This window comes from Ostrinia nubilalis, chromosome 4 (assembly GCF_963855985.1).
Source record: "Ostrinia nubilalis chromosome 4, ilOstNubi1.1, whole genome shotgun sequence".
NCBI lineage: Eukaryota > Metazoa > Arthropoda > Insecta > Lepidoptera > Crambidae > Ostrinia > Ostrinia nubilalis.
In genome coordinates, this window is record NC_087091.1 from 11785910 (window position 1) to 11802659 (window position 16750).

The 16750-nt window shown below is 33.7% G+C and overlaps 1 protein-coding gene across 3 annotated transcripts in view; it reads left to right on the forward strand.

Moving 5' to 3' along the window:
- Positions 1-706: 706 nt before the first annotated feature.
- LOC135071108 (very long chain fatty acid elongase AAEL008004-like) overlaps positions 707-16750 on the forward strand; it is a 43896-nt gene continuing 27852 nt past the window's right edge. The window contains exons 1-2 of one of the 3 annotated variants that reach the window (XM_063964875.1): positions 707-1042; positions 4473-4522. The gene's annotated coding sequence lies outside the window, so the exon portion shown is untranslated. Of the gene's footprint in view, positions 1043-4472; positions 4523-5871; positions 6022-16750 lie in introns of those variants that run through there. The other 2 variants (XM_063964878.1, XM_063964876.1) reach the window with 2 other exon arrangements.

A 16750-nucleotide genomic window follows, 5' to 3' on the forward strand; every position in this document is an offset into this window, starting at 1 on the left:
CTAATAGCTGCTTTATCGGGGTTTTCAGGTGTAGGTATTTCATGCATTGGTGCAGAGGAATGGTGAAAATGTTATGACCATATAAAGAAAATTGAAAAAGATTTCATCAAGCAAGTTTGAGTAATTGAAATGCTGAAAAAGCTATTTATATTATATTAATACCTCTTTAACTTGATCATCTATTTAAAGAACAAGAAATGCAAGTGGAGTTCTTAGAATCGTTTTCTAGTTCTGAATGAAGTGATAAGTTATAATAAGTACCTATGATAGGTACTTAATAAAATTATTTACAGTAATATACAGTTTACTTATTTTTCAAGACCATGTTCCTATGTTAAAAACCCGATGTATAACAACATTCTTCATACACATACCTAAAATGTATAGGTAGGCATTCGTACTTCATGTTCATTAATATTAGTCATAAATAAAAATTAAACAGTATCAAGATCATTTAATCCAATTTCCCCAGTATTGCACTCAACAAAGTTTATTTTCCCCATTTGCCATGAGTTTCTGGTACACCTATAACTACTCCTACTAAACTACCACCCATTCAATCATCATTGGTTTCAAAAAATGATGGCATTGACTTCGTGATCGATATCACAATCGATATTTAATGTAAATCGATAATCCTTAATCGATGTGTACGTGTAATCGAGTAAAGCTTACGCACATCACTAATGAAAAAGTTTCACGTCGAGTCGAGAGTCGATTTCCATCTCGGTAAAAAACATCTAGGCCAACCAAATTCCATAAATTTTGAAGCAGGGAAAAGTTTATCTTCTTTGAAATTAAACAAACTGTTGCTAGCAATAATTCATAAACTATAATGCTATCTCAATGTATTAGTATCAACGAGAATTTCAGGAAGTTTTTAAGGCGGTAACCACCATATAACCTAGAAGGACACAATCAAATAAGTTTTATCCGATGAAAAGGTAACAGAGTGCCATCGAATGCTAAATCCACCTTTGCAGTATATGAACATATTACAAGACTATTTTCTCGAAAGATGTTGGTATCGACGTTATAGTTGGTGAGTTAACTTATTGTATTTTTAGCACATTCGTTTTATTAGTCATTAGTTTGTACACGCCCACTGTTGCATGTCCACAAGTTGACTAGTTTTCCGTATTTTCACAACTTTCGCACAAAACTTGCATATTTGCCTGATATCACTCAGTTTATTTATTTTGAGTATTGTAAACACAAAACAACTATGAAATAATAATTAAATTGTACATAAGTAGGTATAATATGTTTTATAGTTCCAAAAAACTTCTAAAATAAACTTTATACTATACAAGCTCGCTTAAAATAATTATGTATTTCAGATTTTCTAAATTTAAGGGAGGTGCTTATTTAATTTAAAAAAGCACATTCAAATTAGATTGTTCAGGTGCGGTAAAATCTTTTAATGGTCAATGTTTATTGGTGAATTACTCTATATTAAGTTAATCTTAAAACCTTAATATAAAAGTCTTCACAACTTTATCATTCTTATTTATCTCAGTTGAATGCTTTACTTTTATTTCAAGGGAGGTATTTGCTCTGAATGCAAAAATAACTAAATGCACAGGTAGATGAAAAACAACACAAGAAATATTGTATATTTGAGTTATTGTTTGCATCAAATATATTTTTTAATTTATGCTAATATTAATAACAGATTCATAATGACGAAATTGCCACGAAGAGCCGCGTGGCATCCAAAGTGTTCAGATTTTTCATAACTTTTAATGAAAGATTTGTTAATCAAGTCTACTTGTTATTCCCTCTGACTTTAAACACTTCAGTAAAATTACTATTATAATTTATACAGGGTGGAATTTTGTAATGCCACCAGGAGGGAAGGTACTCTTAATACTGTCGATAGAAAATTTTACTCAAAGAAAACATTCCTTTATTTTTGAAAAGAAACAGAACTGCATTCAAAGATTTCCAAAAATTTGCTTGCCAGACCCGAGAATCGAACCAACTCAAATCTGTTAAAAATTACACCTGTATTTTTATTGCATCAATCGTTCTTCAATAATTACAAATCTTAAATAATTGACATAATTATTTACAGAAAATTGTAGTATAAAAGTGGTAAATTGTCGAAAATTTTTCGGAAATCTTTGAATGCAGTTCTTTTTCTTTTCAAAAATAAAATAATGTTTTCTTTGAGTAAAATTTTTTATCTACAGTATTAAGAGTACTTGGTGGCATCACAAAATTCCACCCTGTATATGTCTTTAAGCCTTCAATAAAATTTGATTATATTGCAATAGATGCCATTCCAATAGAATGTGTTTCTTAAACCTAACCATGAGAATTGACACTACTTATCACTGATAAAATTCAATTCCAGTCCCAAATCTGATGTCTGGTCATCATTTAACTCTTAATTTTCTTTACTAAAATATCACAAATTATTTCAAGTAAATTCTTTTTTTTTTACATTACTTAACAGTATTTTTTAATGAAACTTACTATTTAATTATTATTTTTTTATTCCTTAATATATTAAATAGGAATTTAGATTATTTTTACATAATATTAATTTGGCTTAACTTTAATTTATCTTTTCCATAAAAAGTAGGTAAGTAGGACCTTCAGTGAATATAAAACTTTGAAAAATTTAGCCACATAGATTTATAATTTGTCATTCTTCACCAGTCAATCCTGTAGCACTTGTAATGGAAATATTTGCTTTACTACAAAAATAATAATATTTATTATGTACCTACTACAAAAATAGTAATAATAACTATTTAATATAATAGCAATACAGTGGTAAATATTTCAATTTCTTATTTTTGCTAAGCAGTAGATACCTAATACTGATCACAACCATGTCTATATCTATTTATTTTAACTTTTCCTTTCAAAATAGATTTTTAAATCTTAATTTAAGTCTATACCTAGAAGCTAAAGACAATAGACAATCTATTGTTTGAGGGTCAGACCTGAGGTCCTGCTTGTCGTCAAAAGTTGTTTATGAGCATAGATGTTTAGATAAATATTTTGTCACTTCCTTTGTAAAATTTGTTTTCTTGTCTAAAAGTTTGTTTGTTTCCTTAAATGTAGAGGATGTTGACAAACGTCGACATCTTTTTTTTTTTCATGTAAATTTTAAGTAGCAAGGTTACCAATTGCCTTTTTCGTCAATACGTGCGTGTATGCTCACCCACCATTACACACATCCTGCCTAGTGCTTTATAGGGACACCATATCACATGCATATCAGCCCCATAGGGTAAAAGTACCGCTTTTGGCCATTTTTAAGGTATTTTTTTGTTACTTGATTGACCTTAAATGTTGAATTAGTATAGTTAACTAATTAAAAAATACGAATACTAATTAAAAATAGCAGTGTATATTTTAAAAATTTTAATCATTATGTCACAACAAATTATGTTTGTTTTAGTGTGTTAACAAGATTAATTGAATGCTTAATTATGGTATCTCATTAAGTTGCATTAAAATGTAACCGGAATTAGGTATTCAAGTATTTATTAAAAGCCAACACTGACAAAACAATTGTTCTACAATCTTCTAGAAGTATAATAGATAATGTGCGTCATTGACTAATTAATTAGTTATTATTTTCCATTTATTTCCGTTTATTAAGAGTCATATTTCTCAAAAAGGTGTATTTTATAGGAAATAGTACTTTATGTAGTGCTAGTCGGCGATTTCTTTTGTTCCTAATTATTTTTTCATAAAATAAAATACACTGGAATTTAAAGCTCTATCTAAGACTTCTTCAAAAACAGTCGTTTTCGGCCGTAGATAGGGTCTGTAAATATGTTAGATCTTGTTAACCGGAAACAATCCCATAAAAATAATGCAATAGATATTTTTTCTTGTTTTTAAATCGGAATCCTTCTGAAAAAACTTATATTTGTATTGAACAATGATTTACTCTTATCGTGGTTCAATTTAAATCCGATCGTGTTGTCGTTAAAATTTTACAACACAAAACAATGTAATTCACTACATAGTAAATTATAGGATTTTTTCGTTTAGTCGTGATTCTGGTAATCGTCAGTAAAAATAATATTTTATACAATATAATAAGTAAAATGTATACTGTGTGTTTTCTGTAAATAGATCTCTTAACAATATTATAGGCCTGATTATGAAAAAGCTCTCGTTTTTTTCTCAGACACATTAAAAACATTATGAGAATAATTTCAAATTGACAAGGCTGAAAAAACAAGGCTTCTAAAAATTTATATTTATCTGTATTATATTATTTTATGTGACAGATACAAAATCTGAGCGTGTGAAGCTTAATACATATTATACGTATAAATACATAGCTAGTTAGGTTACCGTTAGCCTCTATCAAATAAAAAAAGCGAATTCATCATCTCATACCACAAAAACTAAAAAAAAACACAAGAAACATTATAATTAAATCGATAACTTGTTCGACTTACCAAAAAAAAAAATTATTTATTTGTCTTATATTTCAGATTGCATCTAGTGTAGTCAACGATTGCTGTGATATCTACCGGTTAAATTTGTGAGTTTTCTTTTATTTCTTATCCTAATTTTACAGCACTAAATCTCAAAAAATGTACTTATCCAGGAATTTACGCGATCTACCAATATTAGTTGTGGGAAGCTTGATGCGGTTTTTTCAGTATTAAGTCTTCTTATCTAACATCTTTTTACAAACTATTCATCATTATACATCTTACATATTCATTAAGTTTTACATTATTAAAATACCTTTTCATTGTGTGACGTGTGTAGAGATGACGATGGAGTTTCTTATTTTTAGAAATTGTACTGTTATTGTAAAAAGGTGACACCAGATTAACAAGATATTAATACAACTCAACTACCTATCCTGTGTGAAGTCTAAAGTTAACATTGTTTTTTATGTTAATAAGTTTTAATCTGTAAAATCATTTAGTAAAACATACTAACGGACCCCGCGAGTTCGTACACCTGATTTTTTTTCTTAGGCTGAGTTGCACCACCTAACTTTGACAGTAACTTTGACGATATCAGGTGTTTTTTGTGTGGAGTTTGACACATTTTTGACGTTTGCTAAAGTTAAAATAAGATGGTGCAACCCAGCCTTAATATCACATACATTTACCTCTAAACTTTTCCAATCAATCAAGATCTCGCTATTTTAAGACAACGCGCAACGTCCAACATAGGGGTTAGTTAGGCTTTATCTTAGGATCTAAATACTATTCGAAAAAATATACCCCGGATCGTTAGGGTTTTTATATTTTTATACGTGTCCAGTACCTACTTATTATCTGTCTTGACGGACAAATAATTGAAATTTTGTCCTCTAGCAGCTAGAGGAGAGGAGCTAGAGTCTAGCTTATTATTATACAGTGTGAGTCACGATAAATTGCACATAATGAAATTAGGTGAAACTAGACCTATTTTTATCGACAAAAAAGAGGTCAAATTTTTTATGAGTTTTTTTATTTTTTATAGAATTTTTTTTCTTCGTGACATACTGTATTAATTATCCCCAGTCCCACTGTTCCACTGTCCACAAAGTAGTTTTCAAGTCCTTAGATGCCTTAAGCGTTAAAAAAAATCTTGACAATATAATTCATTAGGCTCCTAGATCATAAAATTAGTCCTTGATTGATTTTTGTTTTAAATGAATGGTCAGAATCACACTAAGACTTAGTCTTTCTAGAATAATAAATAAATTAATTAGTTAATGGAAACTTCCAGCCTCATTAGAGTAGTGATGAGGCTTCGCGTTGGGTCTGGAACGGTGGCCGACCGGTCCCTTATTCCGCAACCGAGATGCGGTACGATGACGCATGAGGTCCGCGTGACGCAGGCGAGGCCCGGCGCTGGTGGCGGCCGGCGCACGCGCCTCCAGTCACTGTCCACCGCGCACCACCAGCGCGCGCACCACATATCGATACGATACGCGAAAGTCGGACGTTCGCATTTTTTATTTTGCATTCAATAGGCGCCTTCGAACTCCTTTAGAAAGGCTCTCATCCTTTTTGATCGCCGTTACACATCCGTTCTGTAAGTAGCACTCCTTTACTATACTATAACTGATTACAATTATTTATTATGCTGACTCTATCAAATGTCAGATTAACACATTTGTAACAATTGACACAAATACTTAAGTAAACTGGTTTAAGATTTGGTCACTCATATTCTCAAGTTGTTTATTTATTTAGGTAAAAAATTAACAAGTTGCAATATATTCGCACATATAAAACAGCTATAAATTCTATCATAAAAGCGTTAACTGCTTTCCAGTAAAACCATTAATCATAATTAAGATTAAAATGAAAACAATAAACCTGAGGAGTAATTAAAGTTTAATATTCATTCAAGACAGTTGTCAATTTAATTACTAAACTTCAAATAACTTTATAAAATGGAAACCGTTCGTGCAATATGCATTAACAGATGCGTCCGGTATTTCTTTACGTAAAGTCCAAAGTCAAAAGTGAATAAAAGTTTTACCTCGTTACCCTATTGGTTAATTTGATTTGCCAAAAAATTTACGAATCACTGTTTTACCAACCACTCAGATACTGTTGAAATCCTTAATCACATAAAAGTTACTATATTTTTATGCAATATTGATAGTTGTGTGCACGTAAAACTTCATAACCTGAAGTTTATAGTTCTTAAGTATTGCCCGTGCGCAGCGCAAAACCACTTCATGGCTCACATTAAGCACTTCACTGTACTATTCAAACTTTGTCATTGGCAAAGCAAAATATATCTTCTGATATCCTTTGAATTGTGCATGCTAGTGTATGTCATTTCAAAGTATCTTGAACACATTCATATCAGATTGAAATTATATTCACAGAGCAAAGAGCCGCCGGCCGTGTGAAATAATATAAAATATCTTGATGAAGGAGACTCCTTCAGAAAGTTAATTTTCCATCCAATTGTTATGTTTGTAGACATAAATAAATTATTTGGCCAATATCATTCGTAAAGTAAAAACGATACGATACGAACCGGTGAATTATGATCGATTTAACTGGATTATAAAACACCCAACTTCCGCGTTAAGGGTATTATTCTATAACTTGAACTTGTTAGTGTAAGCTTATCAATCATAACCACCATAATACGTACGCATAATATAAAAATCTTTAATATCCAGTTTTGCGGTTGCTTCTTTCCCCTTAAGGTTAACGTTGTACTTATCTGCCTAAATATTATACTGACACACTGTCAAACATTAATTTCAATTACACTTATATTTTGTAATTAAATCCAAACGATAACCTTTGCTCTGTAATATTGATTACTTTTTATCAAACCTCAAAGCGATTTTTTTACTTCAGTTAGACCTTTACCTTTATCTGATACCCGGTGCTAGTTGTCCAATGTTTGTAAACATATTATTTTGGTCAAGTTCATCTCTATTATAATACCAGCTGTTAAACTTTTATTTTTTGTTTCTTTATATTTTTGTTGGATTATTCTCTTTTGTTTTTTGTTTCTTTCTGAAAACAGTAACTGAAACCATACTCAAAGTTAAATCTCCAGTACCTATTTTACGTTTTTAGATCTAACCGTAATTGTTTCTCAGCTAATTGATTCTGAACTTACAATATTTTTTTAAATAATGGCTAGTAGACAATAACGAAGTTGAGATCGAGGATTTTGTCGGTGAAACAAATTCATCCATCTGTTACCGATTACCTCATGTGACGAAGTTTCAATTAATTGTCGACGTAACGATTACGATTGGTCAAGGTTTCCGAAACCAACGTGAATTTAGAACTGTTTACCGGTTACGGTTGGTATTTTTTAATCAAAATTAATGGTTTTCTCAATTTTATTAATTGTGTTTTCATTTGTTGTAGTTTGGCATAATGGCCCCAGTTTGCGAATGAGCGTTAATTTTTAAATCAATTAGGTGCTGTGAATCATTAAGGCACAACTAAAACAATATTTTGCACATTAATAAAATGTACAGGCTTTCATTTCAAGGGAAAATAGCTTCATTTAGTTTGGGACCGGAATCAAAATACTCCTGTACTTATATCTGTTTAATGTATAACAATAACGTCATACTTTTTTCTACGCATCGACGTTCAAATCAGCGTCAATACAATAACATAATCTAGTTATGCGGCGGCTATTAAAAGACAATTATTGAACATGCGTGGTTATTCTGTAATTATATATTTATAAGTTACTAACCTTTTATCCGCGGCTCTACTAGCGTTAATGTCGGGCGTTAGCAGCGTCATATACAGACCGGCACATTTATTTATTTTATTTAAGAGAGAACACTACTACAGAGAACTTTTTTTTTGTCGCAAAATAGCATCTGTTACAACCACATAAGAAGCCATAGTGCTTAGCTTGTTATGCTGTTGTTGTAGTGATAAGAACTCGACACCGCAGACTTTAATCCGTTCGAAAAAAGAGACGATGCAAAATCCTTATTCACATATCCCAAAAAGGGTTGAACGATATGTTTATACTAGACTTATTTTGCAGTAGAGTTCAAAACAGAAAATCCTAATCCTATCGTGTCGACAACAAACCTATACAATGTCAGCCCAAAACTAATCTGTGCCTGCCACAAACTTGAACTAATTCACCTGGTAACAGCAACTGAGGACTTGTCAAGCTCGGTATTAATATTTATGTCAAACAGGGAAGACATCAGTGTCCGGTCAAATGCCCCCATTAGCGTTGAATGAAAAAAAAACTGATTCTCATGAAAAAAAGTCATCTTGTTTTCTTTATTGCATGCTAAGGTGTATTTAGCGAAACATGGACTTTATTTTATGTATATTTGACCATCATTATGTTACCTGTTTCTGGCAAATAAAAAAATTTGAATTTGAATAAATTTTCTGCAAATAGGCTTTGTCGTATCATTTACCGATGAAGTTCTTCGAGTGTCTTTTAATCGTGAAATAAATCCTACCAGCTAACAAGTGTCGCGCTGCCTTAATAGGCTTATTATAATTCCTGTCAACTACCGGTCAGTCGATTTGATGCCTTTGTTGATTTGTCCATGTTCTGTTATATAACATTAGCTAAGGTTTCGCGCAGCACCAATTGATCATCGCTGCATATCGATGACTTGCACAAGAGACCGCGCAGACGTCATGGGGGACACCGCGACCCGCCGCGTTCCATCCTCCGTGTAATTGACTGCCATTTTATCAACGTTTGCGCCAGGGTAGGGTTGCCAGGTCAAAAATCACAAAAGCCGGACTTTGTGTTTCATTTGGCCGGACATTTTACCCTAAAAGCCGGATATGTAACGGGGGGGGGGGGGTGCAACTAGTGTCAGCTCATAAGTGAGTACTATCATCATCGGTTGCTAACCAACATCCTGATGCGTGCGCTTCAATGATTCTGTGGCTTGACTTTCGCCTGGCGCGGCAACAAAATAAAAAGCCGGACAGGCCGGACAAGGCAATATTTAGCCGGACGCCTGGCAACCCTACGCCAGGGGTTCCCAAACTTACTTTATCTACTGCCCACTTTGAGAAATCAAGTTTTTCACCTACTCAAAAACCACTAACTTCAAACGCCCCGATTTTTTTCTGGGTCTCTTAGCGCCCCCCTAGGGGCTAACCTGCCTACCTCCAGCGCCCACAAGGGGGCAATCTCGCCCACTTTGGGAAAGGCTGGTTTACGCGCACACAGTACATCGTGTCGAAATTAGGCCGCAAACAAAACCTGACAAGTGTGTGGCCGTGCCGGACCACGATGTAGGTAGAGTTAGAGGTTTCTAAGGTTGTTGCTAGATCATAAAATTTCAAATCTTACGTCAATAAACGTGAAATAAAAAGAACAACGTTACAACAAACTCTAATATCCTAAATAACGTTTTGCGTCTGCGTGAAGTTCAAAAACCTTAATTCCCAAATATTTTTTTACAATGGTAGATAGAGCCTTTAATCTCTGTATCAATCTCGCGTAAACCTTTATAATACTTATGTATATAATAATAAAACGCTGTACTAATTTATTCATCAAATACCAATAAATACCCATTTAGCATATCTAGCTTGTTCTAGTTGTGCTAAAAATATAATTTCTGAGACCAAAATAATTATATTATTATGTGGTTTTACATTGTCAATAATCGATGATTTAATAATTTGTGTTACTTTTAGTTTAGTAGTCTTTGATAGAAGTACAACATCATTTTGAGAAAATTGGCAATGAAAATTTTTGCAATATTGTATGCTAAAGTAATTTGGATCAGTCCTTCTTATCAATTTGCTTTATTCGTTGGTTCGAGTTTTTTGTTCCGCACTCGTCTCTTCATTTCTTCAACTATAAAATAATTTTTAATCAACCCTAAATACTTTACTTATCCATGAAAAAGGGGTTCTAAAGGGCCCTCGCCTACGGCGACTTTTAGTAGCGATGCAGTCGCGCTGCTGTAGCGCGTTTATAGCGCGTTGGAATCACTTCTGTAGTGCGTTGCAAATGCGACGCGCGTTAGTAGCGATGCTGTCGCGCGTTTCGTAAACGCGTGACAGCATTAGCAGCAGAAAAAAGTCGGCTAAAGGATCAAGGTCACGTTCAAAACACAAAATGTTTGACATGCAATGCATGAAGATTCCTAATGATTTACATGTATTTAAAAACCCAGCTGCGTAAAAATTATCTGAAAAAATAGAAACAAGACAACTTAGTATTCACAAATGTACGAGTACTCGAAGGCATCAATGTCCAGTTTTTTGTCAGTGTTAAGTACTTGATGCTCTATCTTTTCAATTAATTTTTTGCAAATGCGACGCGCGTTAGTAGCGATGCTGTCGCGCGTTTCGTAAACGCGTGACAGCATTAGCAGCAGAAAAAAGTCGGCTAAAGGATCAAGGTCACGTTCAAAACACAAAATGTTTGACATGCAATGCATGAAGATTCCTAATGATTTACATGTATTTAAAAACCCAGCTGCGTAAAAATTATCTGAAAAAATAGAAACAAGACAACTTAGTATTCACAAATGTACGAGTACTCGAAGGCATCAATGTCCAGTTTTTTGTCAGTGTTAAGTACTTGATGCTCTATCTTTTCAATTAATTTTTTGCAAATGCGACGCGCGTTAGTAGCGATGCTGTCGCGCGTTTCGTAAACGCGTGACAGCATTAGCAGCAGAAAAAAGTCGGCTAAAGGATCAAGGTCACGTTCAAAACACAAAATGTTTGACATGCAATGCATGAAGATTCCTAATGATTTACATGTATTTAAAAACCCAGCTGCGTAAAAATTAACTGAAAAAATAGAAACAAGACAACTTAGTATTCACAAATGTACGAGTACCTACTCGAAGGCATCAATGTCCAGTTTTTTGTCAGTGTTAAGTACTTGATGCTCTATCTTTTCAATTAATTTTTTGCAAATGCGACGCGCGTTAGTAGCGATGCTGTCGCGCGTTTCGTAAACGCGTGACAGCATTAGCAGCAGAAAAAAGTCGGCTAAAGGATCAAGGTCACGTTCAAAACACAAAATGTTTGACATGCAATGCATGAAGATTCCTAATGATTTACATGTATTTAAAAACCCAGCTGCGTAAAAATTAACTGAAAAAATAGAAACAAGACAACTTAGTATTCACAAATGTACGAGTACTCGAAGGCATCAATGTCCAGTTTTTTGTTAGTGTTAAGTACTTGATGCTCTATCTTTTCAATAAATTTTTAGGCAGTTGGGTTTTTATTTTCAATTTTTTTTTTAATCTTTTTAGTAAAACAACATAAATTTTTGCAAGCAAAGAACCCTTTATTTTGCTACCCCACTTTGCGCGCAGTCGGGTAAAAATATTGTAAGGCTTATCTTTTATGATAATATTATTATTTATTATCTTATCTCAAGTAGGTACGTTTTATTCATTACTGCAACTACAAATGCAATGATAAATGACATGTTAGTCTATAATCGTCACATTCGTGAAAGTTTAATCGACTAAATGTCATGGTCATTATCTGTACTGTGTAAAATTAATAATTACAATAATGTTTTGGCTATGGAACTTGCATGTCCTGAACACTAATCACTCAAAATAAATTTGTAACTCCTCACCACTATTTCTTTAGCCTTTAACTCTCGATTTATGCATTTTTCTACTAGCCATACTTTAATAAACAAACCTTTTAGTATTGCTTAAAGATATGCTAACCAATTGCTTAACCTCGCTTACCAAGCCATAATTTTGCTAGAATCTTCTGCTGAAAAAATGTTGAGCCTACTTATAAAAATGTTTATTAAGAATTTATTTTACGTAGGGCAGATAAATGAACCTAAATTAAAAACTAAAGGAGTCTATGAATCCTTATTCACAATATTAATTACAATTAATACTAATGATAACATTTTCTAGATTACTCATAATATACTGAACTGAGTGAAATGCCTGGAGCGCAACACTTCTATTGCCGCACAAAAGACTAGGGCATTGGCCGTGACATTACATCTTAAGGCGATTACATGGCCGAACGACCTTGAGCATTAGAGCGAGACAACGCGCCTCTCGCCGCGCGCCCGCGCTTCTGCCCGATATCAAAGAGCGCTCAGAATACAGACGCGAAGCGCTGCCAATTCTAACATAACTGCCTACGGGCATGTTGACTCGATTTTAATTTACGCAGATCGAAAAACATTGCGATGCTTATTTTGTGTTTCAAAACAGAATTAAAAAAAAAATCATATTATACAGAATAATAATAATTCTCGTCAGCATAATTTTCAAACTAAAACAAAATTAAATTATTGAAATATAATATTTCAATTAGTACATCATTATACTTCAATTAGTACCATAATATGAAAAATAAACAGTCATTTAATTTTCCTCCTGAGGCTGAGGTTGACGATATTCGTGTGTCAAGTGAGTGACCTTCTAAACAATTTTTTATGTGTGTGTACCTACCTAAATGTAAATGTCTGTCTGTGCAAGTATTCAAAATATTGGTGGTAAATATTGAATAAAATATTATTGATCATTGAATACAATTTTAGACTTTACTTTCTCTGTTATCTTTATCACTGTACCATATTTCAAGAATTAAATCATTTGAATTTGAATGAAAAAACAAATTCAAAATTTGTTAGGTATGCATCGCACAACAACATTTTTGGTTTGGGATTATGCTGGCCTGGCTGGATTATAATAATCCAATTTACTGTTCTTTTTTTTCTTCTTTAATGTACCTTTTTACACTTGTAATTGCCATTGCTTGTCTCGTGCCAAATAAAGATTTTTAATATTATTACATTTCGAGCCTCGTTAGATTTGCAGCGTCTCGATGTTGATCTGCCCCCGCCATTGTGTGTTTTGAAAGTAAAACACTAGAATACATGGAACACATATTTGGCTATTATGAGCCTGACAATGATGAAATATAAGATTTTAAATTTTCGGGTTCCATTTCAAGTAAAATAGATAAACACGGATCTCAACGCGACATTTTTATATTATGAGTTACTTGTCAAGTACGAATACGAATACTGGGTTGTGTGTCGAGGTAACGCCACTACAATGTAACATTATGAAAATATAATGGTAGTTTAAAATATTTAAGCCCACCCAAACGGACGATTCCGCCAGCCGCCAGTCTGCTTGTGATCATGGCTGCATCATAGGCAGCCGAAACATCAAGCCGCACACAAAAAACTCTTTTTTTTCTATGCAGTTATTATTTTTGATTTGATTTTGAAATAAATCATATAAAAAAGCTATGAAAAGCAGTAATATCAGAAAAGATGGCGATGTTTGAAGAAACATTCTATGGATATAATTTTTGTATTATTTTTCCATTTTCTTCACTAAACTTTGAAGTTTTGGCAAAATCCAATATCTAATTTACTACAAGTGATATAGTTATTATCATTGGAAAGAAGAGAAGCTAAAGACGTTTTTAAATGATCTTCAAAACAATCCACTAACACATTTCATTGTTTTAATCAATTTCTGAGTTAAGTTTTTTATCGTGTTTTGTACTTTTGTTAAGCTTTGGCGGCTCGTAATTAGCTATCCAATCATTATCTGGATATAAAATGTTTTTATTAGACTAAAGACATATTGGATATTAATACAAAAAAAAAAATCGGTTGAAAACACGCGAGAAAAAAAAAAGAAGCAGTTTTAGGTCAAATTTCGGAAAAAAATAAATCAAAAATATAAATAAAAAAAGTAGCTCATTTAGGGTCAAATGGGCGAACTTGTATTCAAAATGACCATTTACGAAGTTTGTTTAACGTTCTTCCAAACACCTGTATATTTTATATTATTATCAGGGATCGAAATAGGTGGTATCAATTTACCTAACCTTATTCGCGACGAGACGATTGAGCTGGATGAATCGAAAATTCCCTGGGAATAATTCAGATTTTTCGTGGGGACCAATGAGATAAAAAAACTCATACCAACCAAAACCAATGGACCAACGGAGTACCTTGTAAATTACCAATAATACCAATCGAAACGCAAAATGCACAAAAGTGATGTGATTGTTTCCAAGAAATTAATAAAATGCGTTTCTGCTAATTACAGAATTTAAATAATCCTTTGTAGGTATTTTTTGTTGCCTTGTGATTTCCTATACCTGAGTGCGTTGTTTTATTATTATTATTATCTACTAATACATTAGAAAAAATATGTCTTGTCTCGAAGTTTATATTAATCTAGAACAAATAGATAAATCAGACAAATAAATCTAGAAAAAATAGGTATAATCAGCATCTTGTGTACTATTTAAATTATCTTAAATTTTTTATAATGGCTATACTTATTTAAAATGACGTATGTACTCAGAGGTGGAATTGTGTAAAGCAATCGTAATCATTTGACAGTTCATAACGTACGATAAAGTCAGTTAAACAAAGCGTTTGACAGAATAATATAACGAATGCTTTACACAATTTCACTTCTGATCACTAATTCAGCTGCCGAACTACTATGAGTACCGAGTGTACCGTCTGCGCTATAAACTCTTTATAGAAAAACAAAGGAGCGGAGCGGGCCGACATGCGACACAGCCTCCCCGTGCGAACGCTAGTGAAAGACTGAGCTCCCGCTATCGCGCGGCCCGCTTGTGGAAATTACAGGGTATTTTGATTGTATGACACGTAATAAGCTATTTTTGAAAAAAAAATGAACAACAATTTTTTAGATAATTAAATTTTCTATCATTTGGTGAAAGAATCATTAAAATCGCTTCAGCCGTTTAGGAGTAGTAGGAAATTTATTTGGTGAAATTAGAAGAAAGTTAAGATTTTTTTCTGTCAAAACTAATAGTTGTAACAAAAAAAACGAACAACAATTTTTTAGTTTAAGATATCATACATCTCATACATATTTTTTTTTCTTGTTTGGATCATCCATTTAGGAGGAGTAGGGATTCAAAGAGAGGTCTTTTTTGCAGTTTTGCCTCACCTATCGCCTTAAATTAACCAACTTGACAATGAGTAACTCGTAAATAATAATGATAACGTAATACACTTGATATCAGCTCGTTAAGCAACATTATTTCTTTACTGAAGGAAGATTTATTTTTAGTTTCAAGTTGAATGTCCGGTTTTGAATACGTCTAGAAGGTTTTTCGATGTTTCTGGTGCCTAGCAATTCGCGATGACCGTGACTACTCCCCGGCACAGCAGCGAATGACCTCTTCCGTAAAAAGTTGCCTTTTATTTATTACCTTAAGTGTGCCATTTTGCAACTAATTTAGTATGTAACCGCCGACAATATTCCATCAACAAACCCCTACCTGTTTTACAAACCGCAACTTAATGTCTCAGGGTCTACCCGCAGAGCCTGATCGTCGACTCTTGCGCAAAGTAATTCCCAGCAGAGCTCAAAGTATATTATGCTAAATGGTAGATTTAATGTACGGCTACCTAGTTCACAATATTGTTAATCAAGCTGAGCACGCGTATTTCCATAAGCCTGACGTAATGTTTGCGAAGGTTGGGATGGGACGAGAGGAGTGGGGTGGTCTGCATACGCGTCTGTGGCACTGGGTCAGTGGTTCCGCAGGGCGCAAGCGCGGGCGGCGTCGAGTCTCCGACTCTGGCGCAACACCCTTACGTAAAACCTGCGGACTATGGACCAAGACCCGGTCGCTGCAGTGAAAGTTGTGACTGCTTCACAGAACACTCGAGACGAAAACCCACTACACCAGGCTCTCCTGTCCATTCGTGCAATCGTCCTTGAAGTTGAGCAAATCCACAGAAGACTAACACTAATTGTACGTATTTATGTAATCGTACGAGCCACGGGTATATACCTACCAGACTGCGCAATATTGCAGTCATATACGGAAAATACAGTTTGTTTGGCATTAAAAAAGGTAAAAAACGAGTTATCCATCTATCACAAATTAGCACAAAAGACTTTGATTGCCTAAAATACTTCTCCTTTAATTAATGTGCATTTGTAATATGTATGTGGAACGGCTTGGTTTTAAGTTATGTAAAAGTATAACTTGCCACTATAATGAGTTTCAAGTGTAGGTGTGAGTGTAAGTGAATTTCGCCGTGAAGAGCAGGTCAAGGTCGTTCACAATGAATGGTTGTGCAAGAGGCGACCGCTGCTCGGATCACGCTCGGTGTAGTATCTTCCCGCTGTTCTCAGACGTCACTGGCTCTAACCGACTCGTCACCAGCAATCATATCATTTTGAACCAATCTTCCTAGGTTCTCGTAATTCTATACTGACATACATTTCTTGTCATTTTATGGCATCCTATGAAAACAACACTTTAACCTTGCGCTACATATCTTCCTTGAT